The 22,030-nt window shown below is 57.0% G+C and overlaps 1 protein-coding gene across 5 annotated transcripts in view; it reads left to right on the top strand.

Moving 5' to 3' along the window:
* The window catches only part of LOC103125833 (supervillin-like), a 76,234-nt gene that overhangs the window by 20,416 nt on the left and 33,788 nt on the right, over positions 1-22,030 (top strand). For 4 of the 5 annotated variants that reach the window (XM_060192519.1, XM_060192516.1, XM_060192518.1 and 1 more), the window contains one exon: positions 13,364-13,445. The gene's annotated coding sequence lies outside the window, so the exon portion shown is untranslated. Of the gene's footprint in view, positions 1-13,363; positions 13,446-22,030 lie in introns of those variants that run through there. The other variant, XM_060192520.1, reaches the window with a different exon arrangement.

Genomic DNA, 22,030 nt, shown 5'->3' with positions numbered 1-22,030 from the left:
CTTCCATTTCTTTTATCTGACAGGACAGAGAGAAATGCAGAGGGAGGGAGACAGAGACACACCCGCAGCCCCGCTTCACTGCTCGTGAAGCTTCCCCGGCAGGTGCGGAGTGAGGGCTTGAACCCGGGTCCGTGTGCGCGGTGACATGTGGAGGCTCAACCAGATGCGCCTCCGCCTGCCCCCCGCTTGGTCCTGAGCGCCGCGCGTTAACCAAGTTTGAGGGGCGCCGGGCCTGTGCCGTCTGCCTCTTTCCGTCGATGCCATCCTCCCCGTCTCCTGGGCGCCTCTTGCCTTGAAACGTTGAGTCTGGTGGCGTCTCCCTCCTCTGAGGAGGGTCTTCTGAGCGGGAGCTGCCGGGGGTGGTGGGCGCCCCCCGTGGCCAGGCACGTCCCCCGAGGCCGGGTTCTCCCTTTTCTTTCTGGAGACAGAGCAGTGGAGAGCGGAGGGAGACGGCCAGACGGAGACACCTGCAGCCCCCAGTCACTGCCTGTGAAGCTCCCTCCCTGCAGGTGGGGAGGTGACGGTGGGACCCGGGTTCTCGGGGATGCTGGTGCTCAGTACTGGGTGCGCTTAACCGGATCGCCAGCACCCAGAGCACACTCCTGGCATCTTCTGAGCTGCCCTGTGGGTCAGTAGGCCGGCTGCCAGGCCTTAGCAGATCTAGATAGAGGGGCACAGTAGACACACCCTCTGCCTGGGGCTGGGTGACCCTGCCCTGAAGGAGATGCTGCCCTGAGGGAGACGCTGCCCTGAGGGAGATGCTGCCCTGAGGGAGACGCTGCCCTGAGGGTGACCCTGCCCTGAGGGAGACCCTGCCCTGAGGGAGACCCTGCCCTGAGGGTGACCCTGCCCTGAGGGAGACTCCTGCCCTGAGGGTGACCCCTGCCCTGAGGGTGACCCTGCCCTGAGGGAGACCCTGCCCTGAGGGAGACCCTGCCCTGAGGGAGACCCTGCCCTGAGGGTGACCCTGCCCTGAGGGAGACCTGCCCTGAGGGAGACCCTGCCCTGTGGGTGACCCTGCCCTGAGGGAGACCCTGCCCAGAGGGTGACCCTGCCCTGAGGGTGACCCCTGCCCTGAGGGAGACCCTGCCCTGAGGGAGACCCTGCCCTGTGGGTGACCCTGCCCTGAGGGTGACCCTGCTCTGAGGGAGACCCTGCCCTGAGGGAGACCCTACCCAGAGGGTGACCCTGCCCTGAGGGTGACCACTGCCCTGTGGGTGACCCTGCCCTGAGGGAGACCCTGCCCTGAGGGAGACCCTGCCCTGAGGGTGACCCTGCCCTGAGGGAGACCTGCCCTGAGGGAGACCCTGCCCTGTGGGTGACCCTGCCCTGAGGGAGACCCTGCCCTGTGGGTGACCCTGCCCTGTGGGTGACCCTGCCCTGTGGGTGACCCTGCCCTGAGGGAGACCCTGCCCTGAGGGTGACCCAGCCCAGAGGGTGACCCTGCCCTGAGGGAGACCCTGCCCTGAGGGTGACCCGGCCCTGAGGGAGACTCCTGCCCTGAGGGTGACCCCTGCCCTGAGGGTGACCCCAGCCCTGAGGGAGACCCTGCCCTGAGGGAGACCCCAGCCCTGAGGGAGACCCTGCCCTGAGGGAGACCCTGCCCTGAGGGTGACCCTGCCCTGAGGGAGACTCCTGCCCTGAGGGTGACCCCTGCCCTGAGGGTGACCCTGCCCTGAGGGAGACCCTGCCCAGAGGGTGACCCGGCCCTGAGGGAGACTCCTGCCCTGAGGGTGACCCCTGCCCTGAGGGTGACCCTGCCCTGAGGGAGACCCTGCCCTGAGGGTGACCCTGCCCAGAGGGTGACCCTGCCCTGAGGGTGACCCTGCCCTGAGAGGGAGACCCTGCCCTGAGGGAGACCCCTGCCCTGAGGGAGACCCCTGTCCTGAGGGTAACCCTGCCCTGAGGGAGACCCTGCCCTGAGGGAGACCCTGCCCTGAGGGAGACCCTGCCCTGAGGGAGACCCTGCCCTGAGGGTGACCCTGCCCTGAGGGAGACCCTGCCCAGAGGGTGACCCTGCCCTGAGGGAGACCCTGCCCTGAGGGAGACCCTGCCCTGAGGGTGACCCTGCCCTGAGGGAGACCCTGCCCTGAGGGTGACCCTGCCCTGAGGGAGACCCTGCACAGAGGGTGACCCTGCCCTGAGGGTGACCCCTGCCCTGAGGGTGACCCTGCTCTGAGGGAGACCCTGCCCTGAGGGAGACCCTGCCCAGAGGGTGACCCTGTCCTGAGGGTGACCACTGCCCTGTGGGTGACCCTGCCCTGAGGGAGACCCTGCCCTGAGGGAGACCCTGCCCTGTGGGTGACCCTGCCCTGAGGGAGACCCTGCCCTGTGGGTGACCCTGCCCTGTGGGTGACCCTGCCCTGAGGGAGACCTGCCCTGAGGGAGACCCTGCCCTGTGGGTGACCCTGCCCTGAGGGAGACCCTGCCCTGTGGGTGACCCTGCCCTGTGGGTGACCCTGCCCTGAGGGAGACCCTGCCCTGTGGGTGACCCTGCCCTGAGGGAGACCCTGCCCTGAGGGTGACCCAGCCCAGAGGGTGACCCTGCCCTGAGGGTGACCCTGCCCTGAGGGTGACCCCTGCCCTGAGGGTGACCTCTGCTCTGTGGGTGACCCCTGCCCTGCCCTGGGGTGAGCCCTGTAGTTTACCAGCTGAGTGGCGGCGTGGGGCAGGGGCTGCCGGCCAGGCCCAGGGCTCCAGCAGGGCTGAGGCAGCCGAGCCAGGTGCTCCTTGAGGGAGTCGGCCCACAGGGCTCTGGGGGGCCTGTGAGGCTCAGAGGCGGCACACTCGTGTGGGGCGGCAGGCCGTGTCCATGCCCTCAGTTTTGGGGCAGCGTCCTCGGTCGTTTGCTCGTGACCGTCTTTCCGAGCGCCGGCTCAGCTCTGGGTTACAGTGGTGCAGCGGGTCGAACCTGGGCCGTGGGAGCCTCGGGCCTGGCCCGTCTCCGCGTGGCGTGAGGCTGTCTGCAGTGGGCCTGTGCCTTTCACCTGGACTCACCTCCTCCAGATCCTCCCCGCCCGCCGCCTTAGCCGCGCAGAAGCCAGAGACACCAAGGATACGGAGTCTTTTCACTTCCAGTAACAGGACAGAGGGGGATTGTCATTATTTTTATTCGTTGGGGAGAAACGGCCAGAAATGGAGACGAAGGAGGAGATAAAAAGGGAGAAATACAGAGAGGCCCCTGCAGCCCTGCTCCACCACTCCTGAAGCCTCCCCCCTGCAGGTGGGGGCTGGGGGCTCGAACCCTGGTCCTTGCGCATTAAATGATCTCGGAACACGTTTGTGGTCTGAGTGGCGGCCACAGACATGGCAGAAGTGGCACAGGGAGGGAGTCGGGCTGCTGTGTCCGTGGGGAGGGTGCTGCCGGCTTGGCGTGTCCGGTCCCCTGGCGTGTCCGGCCCCCTCCGCCGCTGGGCCGTGAGCGGACATGAGCATTCCCAAGGGAGACGGTACAGAAAGGCGCCTAAACTCCAGGGCCTCCGTGAGCCGCACATGCTGATCAGGCAGGGCTGGCTGCTGACCCCTGACCCCTGACTGTGCCCAGCCCCAGCTGTGTGGGCCCCTGGCCTCATGCTGATAGAGGACCCCGTCTGCCTGGACTCAAGACTTGCCCCCCTCCACCACGGAGTCGCAGGCTGCTGCTGCTCCCCCAGTGCTGCCCACTGGACACCCCACCCATCCCCAGCACTGCCCACTGGGTGCCCCTTCCCCCTTTGTCTCACTGCCCACTGGACACCCCCTCCTTTTGTCTCCCCACAGGCCAGCTCAGGCCGGGTGCGGTGCCCGTGCTCCCTGAGCCCCCATCCCGTCTGCCCACGGCGTGGGCTGGGTGCCGGGCTTCCTGCTGGCCAGTCCTCAGTGGACTCCCTCCCCATGGCACCTCTCCAGGTCCAGATCGCACCCCTCTCTGCAGGAGGCCTGGGCCCTGCACAGAGGCCGCAGGAAGTGCCAGGCCCTGCGGTATCCTCCGGGTGGCCACCCTGCGGCTCTGGGGGCCGGAAGGGTGTGTGCTGCCCCACCCAGTCTTCCCCTGTGGTTGCCCCGGCAGGAAGTGTGTGGCGAGCCCCATGGCGGCAGCTGGCGTGTGCCTGTGGGGCAAGGTGGCTCTCGGCCCGCCTGCCTGTCACGGTGCTGCCCATCTGTGGGGAGGCTCCCAGCATGGCCTTGGGGCAGTGGCCTGTCTGTGGGTACACCCTGAGGTAGTTGGGGTCACTCTGGAAAGAGAGGCCATGGACACGGGCTGCAGCCTGTGCTCCCTCTCACACAAACTCACGTTGACACTCACACTCACATGTACACTCACATGCAGACACATGGAACACTCACATGTACACACATGTGCACACACGTACACACACTCACACAAACACACACGTACATGCATACACGACCACTCACTCACATGTACACTCACATGTACACACACTCACACGAACATTCACATGTGCATGCATGTGCATACATGTGCACGCACACATACACTCACATGAGCACACATGTACACACAATGAACACTCACATGTACACTCGCACATGTACACTCACACATGTACACTCACACATGAACACTCACGCTCACATACATGAATACTCACACACGAACACTCAGACATGGGCTCTTACATGGGCTCACTAGTGCTCACACAGGCTCATGGGCTCACATGGGTTTACATGGCCACATACAAGCTTACACGGGCTCACCTGGGATCATGGGTTCACATGGGTAAACATAGGCTCACACAGGCTCACAAGGGCAGGAACACGTGGCCTCACACAGGCTCATAAGGCCAGACACAGGCTCACAGGGATTCACGGGGACAAACGCGGGCAGACACGGGCTGTGGGCTTGAGGACAGAAGGCGGCAGAGGGAGTGTCACCTCTGTGTGCGTCGGGGGCGGGCATCTCCCCCACTGCAGGGTGTGGAGGGAGCAGAGCGTGCCCCCCGTCTTGTCCTTGGCACGGTCACACAACAGGGCCTGGGGATGGGGACACTCCGGTTTCCGGTGGTGTCACTGCAGGACAGAGACTCCAGGGCCCTGTGGGGTCTGGAACGTTTCGGCGGGTGGGGGGTGTCACGTAGGCATCCAGGCTTCCCTGCGTCCCCGAGTGACTGAGCCGAGGGCCGGGGTCGGCCCTGAGGTGACCCGTGTGAGTCCCGGCTGCTGGGGAGGCTTCCCGGGAGGTGTGAGTCTGGGCACAGACATCTTTAGGCCATAGACGGAGGCCACGTGGGCCTGGCCTGGCAGGGGCTGTGCCATCGCCTGGCTCAGCCGTGGTTAAACGCCACTGTGAGCCACAGAAATGGAGGAGCTTTGTCTGGGTTCATGGGACAGGGAGGGGAAGAGGGAGGGGAGAGGAGGGGAAGGAGGAGAGGAGGGGAAGGGGGTCTCTGAGCTGTCTGTGGCAGGCCGGGGATGCTGCCCTCTGTGGGGAGACGGACGTCTGGCCGGTGAGGGCCTGGGCTGTGTGGCAGGAAGCCCCGACCCTGGCCGACACAGGATGGCAGCTAGCTGGAGGGTCTGTCTGCAGCAGCCGGGCTGTGGGAGAGCACTTCAGCCCGGCCCAGGCACAAAGGAGGGAGCGCTGGCAGCTGCCCTCACTGGCTGGAGCTGCCCCCCGCGGCCCAGCGCTCTGGGGGCTGAACTGACGGACATCAGGAGAGGAGCACAGACAATGAGGGGGGGCTGCTGTCTTTCTGGAAGCCGCTGTGTCAGCAGGCAGCAGCCCTTCCAAACAATCCAGGTGACCCCTGAGCTTGGCCGGGCCAGAGACTCTGGGGGGCTCCGCACCTCACTGCCGCACCTGTGGCTGGTGGCGGCTGTGCACCCCAGCCTGGCTCTCATCACCGGCTTTTGTTTCTGGCCGTTCTCTGCATCTGGTGCAGCTGCTCAGAGCTCAGATCACTGCAGGAACCAGAAGGGTCACGAGAACAGTCAGCTCAGCACCCCCAGAGGCCCCTCTGGTTTCGCTCTGTTCCCGGCGGCCCCAGGAGGAATGTCCGTCCTCTGCTCCTGCCGAGGGACCTCCTGGCTTTGCTGCTGTGTCCTGAGCGGCTGATTCACCTGAGTATGGCCTGAGAGGAAGCGGGGCATGGAGTTCACAGAGGACACTGGGTAGAGGGCTCGCAGCATGGCGCGCAGTGTAATGGCAGCCTCATTCTAGAAGGTACCGCTGTTGTGAAACTGGTTCTTTCATAAGAGTCGCCGTCCTCAGGCAGGGAGAGGATGGTTCAGTAGGTGGACCACAGGGCCCAGGCATGAGGCCACAGGTTCGAGCCCTGACTGTGTGTGCTGGTGTGTACTGGTGCTAGAACACGCTTTCTCATAAATAAACACGTTTTAAAAAGCCAGATCCACTGATGTGTGGTCTGTACACAGTAGGAGTCCGTCTTTCTGAGAGCATGGAGTTCTGACCATGCAGCTGTGTGAACCACACCCCACACCAACCTGCACCCCAGGACACGCCTCAGCCCTCGGCCCTTGGCTGCCGTCTTTTGCAGCTTCCAGTTCTGCCGTGCTAATGGGATCTTCCTCTGCTGAGCTCCGGGGTCTGGCTTCTCTCTCTCCCTGCTCCTGGTGTTTCCCCACGTGACCGTCACCGACTGTCCTCTGCAGTTTCTCCCTTTTCATTTCTGACCAGTCCCCACCTGTTGTTACTCCTGTGTGGTGGCATCGGGCTCCTGTGTGCTGGCGTCTGGCTCTTGTGTGCTGGCGTCGGCCTCCTGTGTGCTGGCGTCGGCCTCCTGCGGGATGCGGGGCTGCGGGCGTGGTGCGCGGGGTTGTCTGGGTGCAGCCGGCTGGCTGGCTGTTCCACCAGGTGGAAAAGGCAGCTCCGTGTCTCGCCTCTTGCCCGCTGACTCTTCCCGACTCCTCTGGCTGTTTTGAGTGCGCCCAAGCGCGTGGAAACCACAGAGTGGTCAAGAGATAAATGTTCCAGAAACAGCAAAACAGTCTCGTGAAGAAAGAGCAGATTTATAAACTAAGACAAACTAATCACCAAACAGAACTCTTTCCATTTAGTTAAAAAGAAAAGGGGGAATTGTTGTATGCTTTACATTGGGTTGTTCTAGCTCTCCCCCGCCAAGAAAATTGGATCAGTCCTGCTAATTTCGCGGGCCCGCTTGGCCCCGCCGCAAGGAACCCCGAGAGGGTTCCAGAGTTCCAGAGTTCGAGAGTTAGAGAGTGCTTGGTGCTGCCGCGGGGGAAAGAGGCAGCAGAGTTCTGTTTGGTGATTAGTTTGTAAATCGTTGTTCCTGAATAAAGAAATATAGCTTCCCTGCCCAGCCATACGTCTCTGGTCGTCTCTGTTACCCGCCCGTGAAGCTAGCCTGGTCAGCTGGAGCCACCGAATTTTAACAACACCCACCTGTGGGCTCCTCTCTGTCCACTCACCCGCTGAAGGACACTGGGATGGTTTCCAGCTTCGTGACTGCAAACCCTGTGATGTTTCTCCTCTGGCTGTATGGGGTCAGCTCTCTCTGCCTTCTTAGTTTCTCTCCTGCTGTCTCCATATAAAAGATATTTCTTCCCTTCCTCCTTCCTTTTTTTCTTTCTCTCTTTCTTTTAATCACCTATTTTCGGAGGCGTGTGTTCAGTCAGAGAGGCCAGACAAAGGCTATAAAGCCAGGTGTGACCCTTGCTTATCTATATGGATCCTGGGGTCTCCTGTCTAATGTCTTGCTTTCCTGATGCTCTCTTCATACTTTTTCCCTGGTCCAGCATCACATTCTCTTGTTTTCTTCTTCTTTTTTAAATAAATTTTTAAAACAATTTTTATTGGGGGGATTTATAGTTTGTTGTTTTCGATGGGTTATGTTGTTTTCGCCGGACTGGCTTCACAAGTGGGTAACAGACGACCAGGGATTCATGGTTGAGCTGTAGGCAGTATCTCTTTATTCATGCAGGACACAGCACAATCTAAGACGAGCTAAGCTGAACTCAAGGTACAGTACAGTACTCTAAAACTCATAATGCTGTCTTTATATATACTTCCTAAGTAGGGTGGAAACAGGATGTGACATAGAGAGGGTGGAGAGAAAAGTGACTGGTGAAAATCAGGGTGTGATAAAGAAGGGATCAGGGTGTGACAAGGAGGGGGGGTGGAGCAAAAACATATCATGAAACAGTGGGGATTGAACCAATGCCCTGGAGGGAGGTGCTTGTTAACAGCGGTTATGTAAATAGAATGAAGTGGTTATGTAAATAGAATAGTGTTAAGCAGGGGGGATTTAAACCAAATGAAACAGAAGGGGTCTCATGCATACCAACAATAGTTGACAATAAATATAGCTTTTGGTACATGTGTAAAATTTCTCAGTTTTCTGCAGACCACTTCCCCCCAGCCTAGGGCCTCCTCCACCATCAGCACCAAGACCGCCCCACCCCCACCCCAGAGTCCTTTACTTTGGTGCAACACACCAAACCCAGTGCAAATTCTACTTTGTGTCCCCCTTCTGTTCTTCTTTCTCAACTTAGGTCTGTGAGTGAGGTCATCCCATCTTCTTCCTTCTGTTTCTGGCTGATCTCACTTCCCATGATTCCTTCAAGCTCCATCCAAGATGAGGTAAAGAAGGTGAATTCACCATTTTAAATAGCTGAGTGTTGTTAAAATTCGGAGGCTCCAGCTGGCAGGGCTAGCTTCACGGGCTGGTAACAGAGACTCGAGGACACACGGCTGGGCAGGGAAGCTGTATTTCTTTATTCAAGAACAACGATTCATAAACTAAACCAAACTAATCACCAAACAAAACTCTCCTGCCTCCTCACATGGCGGCGCCAAGCACTCTCGAACTCTGCAACTCTGGAACTCTCTCGGGGTTCCTTGGGGCGGGGACAAGCAGGCCCGTGAAAACCAGCAGGACTGAACCAATTTTCTTGGCAGGGGGAGAGCATACAACAATTCCCCCTTTTCTTTTTAACTAAATGACCACAGTATCAGGGGTGTGGGGTGAACAGAAACCTATATCGTACAGGCATTTTTAAAAAAGAAACTGGCACAAACACGGAGAAACATGTAAGCAAGTAACAAGAACCAGTGTGCTGCCAAGGGAAGGCCTGAGGGGGCCGGCCATTTTTTGTCTCTGTGGGCAAAACTTTATCAGCTTAAAAAAAAACATTTCTTGCCTCTGGGGGGCATACTTGCCTCCACAGGCATTTGCATGGGGGTGGGGAACGGCCTAGAGTCCCAAAGGCAGCTGGCTGCAATTTACTTACTATGAAACAAAACTTGTTATTAGCATAACCACAGCACAATCTAAAATTTCTAATAGAGAAGGAATTTGAGACTTTTACATATCAACGTCTTTTTAACCTTTTGTTACACCCATTCAGGATGGAGACACACCCTAGGTGTGTGCAGGAAAGGAAACCTCAGGCATGAGAATAATTAGCATAGCCATTGTGCGATCTACCATTTCTAATAGAGAAGGTAATGGAGAGTTTTACATATCAACAAGTCTATTTAACCTTTTGTTATACCCATTCAAGATGGAGACACACCCTAGGTGTGCGCAGGTCTTGTTTAGACCAACTTAGTTAAAATATATTGTTAACTAATTTTTACCTCAGACTTTAAATGTAAGTTAATTTTATCTTTATGAGAATTACGTTGAAAACCTTTTTCATTTAACTTTGACTAGTAAGAATTTAGCCTTAAAGTTACTGTTTACCAAACTTTAAACACACACATAAACATGGTCATTAATACACAAGGAGAGAAACCTTTGTTACGAAGACATGTCATTTTAAACACGAGTTTAGATCTGTACTGTCTTAGTTGTTGGGGGGGAGGCCACCATCTGGAGGTGACCTCCCGCACAGCTCCACTTCAAGGAATTGCAGGTTGCAATCTCTGCACAAATCTCTGCGTACTCCAGCTTGTCTGCCTTCAGACCGGAGCTGAGGATCTCGGCCTGGGTGCCCAGTTTCAGCAGGGAGCCCGGGGGCTCCAGGAGGTCCGGGATCTGTATAGAATTCATAGCCCGAGGGCGGGCAGGCCAGCCTTGTAGAAGGCGTGGGCCGAGGTGCCCTGGGGTGGCGGCCATGATAGGCCACCGCGGCCCTGCCCCATGGCCCTGTCATATCTGCTGCCCTGTTCCATGGCCCTGTCATATCTGCTGCCCTGCTCGCAGTGGCCGAGCAGCGTGGAGGGATCCCGAGTCCCGTGCCCTGCGCCACACGGTGGAGAGCCGGCTCTTGTGTGGTGGCATCGGGCTCCTGCGTGCTGGCGTCGGGCTCCTGTGTGCTGGCGTCGGGCTCCTGTGTGTTGGCGTCGGCCTCCTGCAGGCTGCAGGGCTGCGGGGCTGCGGGCGCGGTGCGTGGGGTTGTCCGGGCGCGGCCGGCTGGCTGGCTGGCTGGCTGGCTGCTCCACCAGGTGGAAACGGCAGCTCCGTGCCTCGCCTCCCGCCCGCTGGCTCCTCCCGACTCCACTGGCTCTTCTGAGTGTGCCCGAGCGAGTGGAAACCACAGAGTGGTCCAGAGATAAATGTTCCAGAAACAGCAAAACAATCTCGTGAAGAAAGAGCAGAGGCCTTTGGAGATCTCTTCACAAGCAGAAGAGAAGGCCATAGTACATAGGTAGCCAAATTGTCTTCACTTATCTGAGAGATGTGCAGGGCAGGTCCACGTGGGTGCCATTTGTTGTTAAAATTCGGAGGCTCCAGCTGGCCGGGCTAGCTTCATGGGCGGGTAACAGAGACGACCAGAGACATACGGCTGGGCAGGGAAGCTGTATTTCTTTATTCAAAAACAACGATTCATAAACTAAACCAAACTAATCACCAAACAGAACTCTCCTGCCTCCTTCTCACATGGCGGTGCCAAGCACTCTCGAACTCTGCAACTCTGGAACTCTCTCGGGGTTCCTTGGGGCGGGGACAAGCGGGCCCGCGAAAACCAGCAGGAGAGCATACAACAGCTGAGTAGTGTTCCATTGTGTGTGTATCTAGACCACAACTTGCTCTGCCACTCATCTGTTGTTGGACACCTGGGCTGCTTCCAGGTTTTGGCTGTTACAAACTGTGCTGCTGTGAACACAGGTGCACACAGATCTCTCTGGATGGGGGTGCTGGGTTCCTGAGGACACATCCCAGGATGTTTTCCGTATTCTTGTTTGCTCCTGGATTGTTGGGGGTTTGTGTCCTGGGTGTTTCTGTTTAGCTGTGGTCTGAGTTGGCCTCAGGTCTGTTGGATCCTGGGCCCTTGAAGACAGTCACCTCGTGGTGTGTCTCTGGAGTGGGTGGGGCACTCCTTTTCTCTCTTCTTTCTGTTCCCACCAGGGTTATTTCTGGGGGAGGGGGAGTCTGTGTGTGTGTGTAGAAAAGAAAGAAGAGAAAAGAAAATTCAGGGAAATAGTTGCTAATATCTTTCATCTCTTTGTTTTCTAATTACCTTGACATAACTCATGTTTTCTTTCAGAGTCTCATTTATTATTTCCCCATTTCTGATAATATTTCCCTCAAAAGCTTTCTTCACTCCTGTGATTATCACTTAAGTGGATGTTTGGATGTTTTCCTCATTTTTGTTAAGATCCCAGCGAGCCAAACAAGTTATTACTGTAATTGAACATAGTACTGAAAATAGCTCCACAAAGGAATGGAGCTGAGGGAAGTGAGAGCAGAAAATCTGAGGCAGAAACCAAGATGAGCAAGATCGAGGATGAATTAGAGAAAACTAAGAAGTAAGAGAACTGAAAAAGATCAAGAGACAGTGAAAACAACAAGAGAGCTATGTGGGGTGGCCTCAGAAGAAGTATTATACACATTATTGGCTTGCAGAGGAAGAAAGAGGGCTTGAAGAAAGACACCAGAGAAGATAATAGAAAACTTCCCCCCTCCAAACAACAGAAAAGATGTGAAGATTCAAGAAGCCCAGAGAGTCCCAAACAGGATCAACTCAGACCTACAGACAGCAAGACACACCGTAGTCACAGTGGAAAGGAGTAGGGATGAGGGAAGGATGCCAAAGGCTTCAATAGAAAAACAGAGTCACATACAGAGGAAACCTCGTAAGATGATCAGCAGACTTCTTCACACAACTCTAACATCCAGATGAGAATGGCACAATATCTACTGAGTGCTCAGTGAGAAAGGCTTTCAGCCAAGAATAGTGCATCCTACTAGACTGTCATTCAGACTAGATGGAGGCATAAAACTTTCTCAGACAAGCAACAGCTAAAGAGGTCAACTGTCATCAAACCTTCTGTGCAAGAAGTTCTAAAAGGTCTCCCAGCACTGAGCCTGGGACTACGGAGCCCCAGGCACGAGAGCCCTTTGCAGAACTGTTCTGCTGTCTCCTCAGCCCGTATTTGGGTCCAGATCTGTGAGGAAGCTGGCACTTAGCTAAACTGGGCCAGGGTGGGCACGTTTGCCCTCATTCTGTTCTGTTCAACTTCCGGGATGGGCAGCGTTTCCCTTCACCTTTCAGGCTTTGAGGGAGTCAGTGTCAGGAGGTTCTCTGCCCAGAATTACAGGCCAGCAGCTCGCTCTAGGTGACCGGGCCGAGGGCTGCTCTGTGCCCCCGACCAGCTAGTGTCCTGTCTTGTCTAAGGAACCACCAGCCTTTGCAAATTGCTCTGACTGAATGGTTGTCCCTGTGTATGTGGAGGGGATGGGCTCCCGGGTTCTTGCTCATATCTGCGGCTGCCCAGGCCCCTTGCTCAGGACGGCTTGGCGTGAACACGCGGAGGCAGGAAGATGGGCGTGTACCTCATCACTCTAAGTACTCACGAGTCCTTATGGCGTGTGGTCGCCGTGTGAGTGTCTGTCACACTGTGCTGCACAGGGAACAGGCCAGACAGGGTCAGTGCCTGCTCCCACACACTGCCCACCGCTGGCCATGCTGACCGGCTGGGTCTGTGGGTGAGAGCCCTGTATCCAGACTCGGGCGTCAGCTGCGTGTGTTTCTCAGCTTGACGAGTCCCCAGCAGTCCCGTGTGTCCTCAAGTCTTCCTTTATTAGAACACTCTTCTCCAAACTCTTTGTTTGGGTTTTGTATAAATTACATTTTAGAAAGTACTTATGTTTATTCAAGATTACTTTCACCTTTAGACCAAAGATATAAAAGTTTGGCCAACACATAAAAATTCGAACTTTGGAAAACCGTTACACAGATGTGGCCTTAGCCACTCATTTATGATGCAGGAGAATGTGTATCTCTTTACGGAATATTTTTATAGGTTTCTTAGGATGACACTCTGACCGCTGCCTATAATTTGGAGCCTGTGATGGGGTGAGTCATGCAACACAGAGCCCCTCAGATGATGCGGCCTCTCAGCAGACGACACTCCAGACACAGGCTTGTCTTAGATTGTCGGCTCTTCTCCTGCTAGGTTTCCAAGGAGTTCCTTTTCTTCTTCTTTTCTCAGAGTTTGGAGACCGGAGAGCTGAGCTATGAAGATTTTGATGCCGTTCTATATCAGAATCCCTGACTCGAAAGCCAGCAGTACAGTAAGTACCTATCCGTGGCAGCCATGCTCTGGCGGTGTTTGCATGCTGAGCAGGGCGGCTGAGTCCCGTCCGGCAGACACGAGCTCTGGGAGCACTGCACAGCACTGCCTCTGCCTCAGCCTCAGCCTCAGATGCTGGGGCTCCGCACAGGCAGAGGAGGGGCCGCCCTGAGTGGCTGTGTCTCAGTGTGCCCGGTGGGAGCGCCGGGAGGGAAAGAAAGTTAGGTGCATGAGCCTCTTTCTGGACTGAGCTGAGGGGCTGCCAGCACTCTCCGGAGAGCAGAGCCAGTCAGAGGGCTGAGGGGAGCATCCTGCGGGCAAAGGGCTGCTGAGCTGGCACCCAGGGGCAGCCTCTCCCACCGATTGCCCCAGAGCAGGGGTCTACAGACTTGCCGCCATGGGGTGGGGGGGGGTCTCACAGGGGTCTCCGGTCTGTCGCTACAGTGGGCGGAGGGTTTTGTGGGGGTCTCCAGACTGTTGCTGCCGTGGGGTGGGGGTGGGAAGGTGGATCTGCTCAGAGGAGTCCTGGATGACAAGTGGAAGATAAACAGCCCTGCTAAAGGTCTCAGAACACGTGGCAGTGAGTGTGGGAGTGTGTGGTCAGCGGAACTCATCTAGTCTGGAGCTGTCCTGGCGGGCCACCTTGAGACATGCTTCCATTCGCCCGCTGGATACTCAGCTACAGTGCTGCAGGCTTAGCGGCTGCAGGTGTGGCTGCTGGTGAGCTCGCCTGTGCTCCAGTACAGAGGCAGCCGGTGCTGCAGGCTTAGCGGCTGCAGGTGTGGCTGCCGGTGAGTTCACCTGTGCTGCAGTACAGAGGCAGCTATGGCAGCTGGCAGGCAGGCAGGAGTGGCCACCGCCGGGCACTGATCACAGACTTGGAAGAGAATGTTAATCTTGGGAGCTAAGGGGCCTGAGCTTTAGTCCTGAATCTTCCCATTATAAAAGAGCATGGGGCAGGGGCTGATAGCGGAATGGTTATGCAAAGAGATTCTCATGCCTGGGGCTCTGAAGTCCCAGGTTCAATTCCCTGCACACTATGAGCCAGAGCTGAATAGTGCTCTGGTAAAAAAAAAAAAGAGAGAGAGAGAAAGAGAGAAAGAAAGGCATTCCAAGTGTTTAGGGGGCCAGGTGGTGGTGCACGTTACAGGGCGCAAGGACCCAGGTCCCCACCTGAGGGAAGTTTGACAAGTGGTAAAGCAGGCGTCTCTCTGTCTCCCCCTTCCTCTCATTTTTCTTGCTAGCTCCATCCAATAAGTAAATAAAAACAAGATGGCGAGAGAGTTAAAACCAAGTGTGTGACCCTGCACATACTGAAGCTGTCTGCGGCCTCCACATCAACAAGGAGGCGTCTGCCGAGTGAGGCTCTGAGGGCTGATGTGGAGAATGTCGGCGGCAGACTGGGAGCCGTGCACAGTGAGCGCTTAGCATGGTTGTGGCAGGCCACTGGGAAGCCTCTCTGGCGGACTGGCTGGAGGGAAGGGAGGGGTGATGGGCTTTTGAAGAGGGTGTCTCAGGACTCCAGTGACCGTGACAGTGACAGTGAGGGCCCTGGGTTACGGGGAGGGGACAGGGAGACACAGAGGACCGTGTCTCAGAGAGGTGCTTGGCCCCTCTGTCATGATGCTGCCTTCTAGCCAAGGCAGGGAGGGATCCTTCCACCTGGAAAGGACATCTGTGAAAGCTCAGCCCTGACCCCTGACACGGTGCTCGGTGTGGAGCCCCGAGAGTGTCCCCTGAGGTCCGGAGCGAGAAAGAGGTTATCTCAGTTCACCGTCACACCACACATTCTGGCCAGGAAATTCAGGAAATGATATTAAATAAAAGCTTAGCCTGGAAAGGAGGTACAGCTCCATTTGCGTGTGACATGATCTCATGTGGAAAAGTCTGCATGACCTAAAATTAATAGTCATGTTTGGGAAGATTATAGGGTGCAGACACCAAATACAGTACGCAGGGGGACCAGGTTGTGGCGCACCTGGTTAAGTGCACGTTACAGCACTAAAGGACCCAGGTTCAAGCCCCTGCTCCCCACCTGCAGGGAGAAAGCTTCGTGAGTGGTGAAGCAGGGCTGCAGGTGTCTGTCTCTCTCCCTCTCTATCTCCTCCTCCTCTCTCAGTTTCTCTTTGTCTCTGTCCAATAATAAATAAATTAAAAATATAATAAAAAAACCAAAATACAACATGGCAAAAGATCAATATACAGAAACCAAGTATATGGATGGATTTATGGATTTATAAGGGAAGCTCAACGGAGGTAGGTGTGTAGTCTCTTCTACACTAGCCTGTGAAAGAGTGACAGACTCAGGAAGAGTGACTCAGGAAGGCTGCCTGCACTCTTACGCGGCACTAAGAGCAGACGTGAGAGGAAGCATTGTCATGGCCATGAGCCAGAGGCCTCCTGTCATTACAACATGGAGGCACTCACTGGGTTGACCTGTGGACGCGCCTACAGCAATGCGGTCCAAAACCCTAGGTGAATTTTTGGAAAAATTTGAGAAGTTGATCCTAAAGTATATATATATATATATATATATGATCAAAACTTCAATCAAAACTGAAGACTTAGGGGCCAGGTGGTGGCGCACCTGGTTAGGTGCACATGTTACAATGTGCAAGAACCCGGGTTCAAGGCCCCAGTCCCCACCTGCAGGGGGGAAGCTTCCCGAGTGGTGAAGCAGGGCTGCAGGGGTCTCTCTGTCTCTCTCCCTCGCTACCACCTCCTCCCCTCCCAATTTCTCTGTCTCTATCCAATAAATATATATATATATATATATAAATATATAATTTAAAAACCCCCTGAAGACTTATGCTTCCAAAGTCTCCGTCTCTGCCCATAATTCCATCAGTCTGGTGGCTCTGGTGCCAGCACAGGCACCCATGTTTCTGGAATGGTGACCTTGGAGGTGACTCCCAGCTGGACTGGATGAGGATCCGTGGGCCAGAAATAGACCTACACGTGTGTCCTCAATGGCCTTTGACAGCCATGGAGACAACTAACTGGGAAGAGGAGGGACTAGAACTGCCACGTGACAGAGCGTAACCTGGGGGGCTGAGGGCCTGTGAGAGACGGAACTGAGCAGCTGCGAGGAGAGCCCACGGGCGTCAGACAGCGATGGCGGACGCCCTGGGTCAGACAGTGATGCTTGCAGCTACGGCATCAGATGCATAGCGGACGAGAGAGAGCTGGACGGCGTGGACTCCAGGGAGGCATCTATCTCTGTGCAAAGGCTGTGTGAAGAGATGGCCCCCAGAGCAGGAGAGAGCTTTGCCGCACTGATCATCTCATAGAGACTTACTGGTGTTCAGGGTCTGGACAGCCTGGAACTCAGCAGTATGGAGATGAAACTCCGACTTCTAAGCAGACCAAAAGAAAGAGACAAGTATACATTTCTGCTTATGATGTTTTGCAGATTTTTTTTTTTTACCTTAAACAATTTTTATTTTATTTTATGTTTGCCTCCAGGGTGATCATTGGGGCTTGGTGTCTGCACTACGAATCCACTGCTCCCGGCAGCCGTTTTTTTCAATTTTATTGGACAGGACAGAGAGAAACTGGGAGGAGGAGACAGAGAGGAAGAGAGAGAGAGAGAGAGACACCTGCAGCCCTGCTTCACCACCTGAGAAGCTTCCCCTCTGCAGACGGGGAGTGGGGGCTCGAACCAGGATCCTTGCAGCTAGTGCTGTGTGTGCTTAACCAGGTGCTCCACATCCCGGCCCCCACTGATCTTTTTACAATTGAAGTCCTCTGTATTTAGATATCTTTCCAAGAAGCAGAAGCAGCGAGCACATAGTAGGCTTCCAGGTGCGAGGGATGCGGATGGCCCTGCCGTGACAGACAGGAGCAGGTGCTGGTGTGGAGACGGAGGGTCGGTCTGGCGGTGCCTCCGTCAGACAGAGTCGCTCACCCATGACCTGCCGCCTCTTCTCGCACGTCTGCGAGCAGGTGCTCGTCACACGGTCGGTCAGTGATCACCAGCTGGCGGTGGTGTGAGCCGGTGACCTGGGCGTGCCACTGTGTCCGGGGGAGGCTGAGGTGGCCGCAGACGGGACCCGTCCAGCAGGCAGGCCAGCACGGAGCTGCTGAGTGTGTGAGGCGCAGAGACACGTTTGCAGGGACCACCGAGACCTGAGTCCTCGACCGAGAGTCTCCGGGCAGCAGATTTATACAGAGGAGAGGGTCGGCTTCCCAGGATGCCGTGTGGGTGGACTGAGAGGGACTGCTCTGTGTGTGCAGGGGACTCTTACTACCCTTCCTTCCTTCCTTCCTTCCTTCCTTCCTTCCTTCCTTCCTTCCTTCCTTCCTTTCTTTTTTTGTACTTGAGTTTTTTTTATTATTATTATCTTTATTGACTAGAGGCAGCCAGAAATCAAGAAGGAAGAGGGTGACAGGGAGAGAGACAGAGACGTCTGCAGCCCTGCTTCACCACTCACAAAGCCTCCCCCTGCAGGTGGGGATCAGGGGCTCGAACCAGGTCCTTGCACATTGTGACATGTGCAGTCAACCAGGTGTGCCACCAGCCAGCCCCCATCATTTCTTTATTTACATGTGAGTTTTAAAGTGACACCTGAATCACACACTCACACACACACTCACACACAGACACTAACACAGACACACACACACATTCACACACTACCACACAGACACTAACACAGACACACACACACACACTCACCTCACACACACACTACCACACACTCACACACTCACCTCACACACACTCACACACACATGCACTCACACGCACTCACACGCACTCACACATACACACAGTCACACACTCACGCACTCACACACAGACTCACACTCACACAGACACACACACTCACACACACACTCACACACTCACATACAAACACACTCACAGTCACACACTCACACAGAGTCACACACTCACACACAAAAACACACATTCACACACTCACACACACAAACACACATTCACACACACACACACACACACACACACACTACCACACACTCACACCACACACATTCACACACACACACGCACTCACACACTCACACACTCACACACAGACACACACACACACATGCACTCACACACACACGCACTCACACACACAAACACACACAGACACACACTCACACACATGCACTCACACACTCACAAGCACTCACACACACACACACATTCACACACACACTCACACTCACACACAGACACACACATGCACTCACAAACTCACATGCACTCACACATACACACACACACGCACTCACACACTCACATGCACTCACACATACACACACACACACACACACTCACACATACACACACACACACACGCCCACGCCCACGCCCACGCCCACTCCGTGAGTCTGTGTGGACACAGCAGACGCCTTAGCAGGCTGAGGTGCTGGGGCTGGGGGACGCGCCGGACACTGCCGGGCGGGGCTCAGTTCTCGCATTCTTGGTGCTGGGAGGGTCCCGTACACGGACTGCAGAATCTGGCCGGGAGACTCGCTGCTCGCAGGCCCCGGGACAGAAAATTGAACACAGCTGTGTGAGAGGGGCAGGCACAGCCGGCTCCGGGCTGCAGGGTGGGTCCCGGTCCATGTTGCCAGCTCGCTGCTCCTCCCCCCGCAGGGCCGGCAGGTGGGCGGCTCTCTCCTGGCACCCCACCCGCCCGGCCTGTGCACAGCCCGCCCTGGGGCACCGAGCCATTTTCAGGCCGCCCTGGGGCACCGAGCCATTTCAGGCCGCCCTGGGGCACCGAGCCATTTCAGGCCGCCTGACTCTGCCCGCCTCCCCCTTTTTGCTGAGCAGCCAGACTCTGGAGACCTGTCTCCATGTCCCCCTTGGACGCAGGGCCACCAGGTGTGGCCCCGGGCACCGGCATTGGCCTGATCCGCCCGGGCGCCCCTCGGCGGTGGCTGAGCCCCTTGGCCTGCCCGGCTGTGCTGCCACTGGACCGGGGCCTCCTCCACAGGACCGGGCCTGCGCCGCCCCGCGCCGCCCTGCCCTGCCGCCGGCGCCCGCTTCTGGGAGAGCTCGGGGGGCCTGACTCCCGCTCGGGAGGGGCCCGGGCACCAGGCCGCAGCAGGTAGTGGAGGGCGGCCAGCAGCGTCCCGTGACGCGATCGAGCCGGGCGGGGGGCGGGGAGAAGGCCTCCGTCATCTCCCTGTGCCCTGCACCCCAGGCTGGTGCAGCTGGGCGGGCACTGACTCAGCGAGGCGCCGGGAGCGTGGCAGGTCACGCTCAGTGACAAGGTCACTAGGCCTCCAGTGGGTGAAGGAAGGGTCCCCACCTGCTTTTTGTCCTGCTTCTAGTCACACCTCCCGGGAACATGCCGGAGACACAGGAGTCCCCACACGCGTGTCCTGCGTCAGGCCGTGGACAGAGGGACCCCACACGCGTGTCCTGTGTCAGGCCGTGGCAGGAGGGTCCCCACATGACACGCGTGTCCTGTGTCAGGCTGTGGCAGGAGGGTCCCCACACGCGTGTCCCATGGCAGCTCTGCCTGCCTGCTGCTCCCTGTCACCAGCAGTTGCCCAGGGTGGCTTCCCCCCTGCCAGGCTGCCAGTCTCCCTGGCACTTCTGCAGGAGGCCTGGGGGCAGAGGTCCCCCCGCCCTGGGCACAGACGGCTGGGCTGCGACCCGGGACGCTGCCTGTGGCCGCTGGGCACAGGGTCACCTGTCCTGTCACGGGGCCCAGCGCACAGCGTGTCTCCTCAGTGTCTCGTGGCGACTCCCCAGCCCCGGCCTCCGTCGCGGTGCTTGTGTCCGGGAGCTGCAGGCCCTGTGGAGACGGGGGGGCGGGGGGGGGCCTCCCTGGAGTCAGCCTCCAGGCCAATGCTGTGCCCCCTCAGAGAGGAGCCCTCTGGCTGGAAGGGAGGCGGGAAGTGGGACGGGGAGACGTGGGCAGCTTGAAAAATGAGGCCGTTGTGCTGCCGGCTTCCCTGCTTGCTGCCCTCAGGGCCTGGAGCTGACCAGGAGGGGGGCCGCTGGGTGCAGGGCTTCTTCCTGTGCCCACCATGGTGGTCGCTGTGGCCAAGGCTCTTTCCTTCAGAAGCAGAGATTCTGCTTGCTTTCTCTCTCTCTTTCTCTCTTTTTATTTATTTTTATATTTATTATTTTTCCTTTTGTTGCCCTTATTGTTTTTCATTGTTGTTGTAGTTGTTGTTGTTATTGATGTCGTCGTTGTTGGATAGGACAGAGAGAAATGGAGAGAGGAGGGGAAGACAGAGAGGGGGAGAGAAAGATAGACACCTGCAGACCTGCTTCACCGCCTGTGAAGTGACTCCCCTGCAGGTGGGGAGCCGGGGGCTCGAACTGGGATCCTTACGCCCATCCTTGTGCTTTGCGCCACCTGCGCTTAACCCGCTGCGCTACCGCCCGACTCCCACTTTTTTTTTCTTAACAATTTATTTTGATAGAACAGAGAAATTGAAAGAAGGAACAGGGGGGAGGGGGAGCACCTGCAGACCTGCTTCACTACTCATGAAGCCTCCCCCCTGCAGGTGGGACTGGGGACTCGAACCCGGGTCCTTGCACATGGTAATGTGAGTGCCCTACCAGGTGTCCCAGTGCCCAGGGCCTGCTGGTCACTTTCCAGCAGCGCCCAGGAGTGGACTACGCGCTGTCCTCTCTGCTGGCCTCAGGGCTGAGTCCCGGCTGGGGGGAGTGTGGCTCTCGGGCCGAGTCCGGGCCAGGAATGTGGAGGGCGGTGTGTGGAGGCCTGCGGCCAGCATAAGCCCTCACCGCGCCGGCCCGTCCTGCTCCCACGGGCTCCACGCCAGGCCTGGAGGCCGGGCTGAGCTGGGCTGGCCACCCTGTGCCGTCAGACTGGTGACCTGCCTGTGACCTTGGGGCTCGGGAATGAAGCCCAGGGCCCAGGAAGGGCCCCACCAGCTCTGAGAGACTGGACCCAAGGCTCTTGCCTTCAGAAACATGGACTGTTGTTTTTTGTTTTTTTAAACTATTGGGGGCCGGGTGGTAGCGAATCGAGTTAAGCTCAGGTGGCACAAAGCGCAAGGACCGGCGTGAGGATCCGGGTTCCAGCCCCCGGCTCCCCACCTGCAGGGGAGTCACTTCACAGGCAGTGAAGCAGGTCTGCAGGTGTCTGTCTTTCTCTCCTCCTCTCTGTCTTCCCCTCCTCTCTCCATTTCTCTCCATTTCTATCTGGGGCCTGAGCGCGTGTTACGATCTGCAAGGACCTGGGTTTGAGTCCCCGGTCCCCACCTGCAGGGGAAAAGCTTTGCGAGTGGTGAAGCAGGGCTGCAGTTGTCTCTGCCTCTCTCTCTCTCTCTCTCTCTCTCTCTCTGTGCGTCTCCCCCTTCTTGATTTGTGGAAGTCTCTGTTTAATAAATAAATGCAGGTAAAAATAAAAAGAAGACGCACACTTATCGGAGTCTGTTGGCGATCTGCTTGGACGGGTCTGTTCACTCGCTGCAGCTGCAAGTAGAAACGGACGCTGATTAGAAGGACTGCCCTCTGCTCTGTGCCAGGACTGAGCCGCCCACTCTGAGGGCTGCGCATGGGACGGAGGCCACGCTCGCCTCTGCTGGTCACAGATCCTTGCCGGGCCTCGGGAGCCGTAGTGACCGGTAGGCCCTCTG

Source organism: Erinaceus europaeus, chromosome 6, assembly GCF_950295315.1.
Source record: "Erinaceus europaeus chromosome 6, mEriEur2.1, whole genome shotgun sequence".
Lineage (NCBI taxonomy): Eukaryota > Metazoa > Chordata > Mammalia > Eulipotyphla > Erinaceidae > Erinaceus > Erinaceus europaeus.
This window is presented reverse-complemented; position numbering and strand designations above follow the sequence as displayed.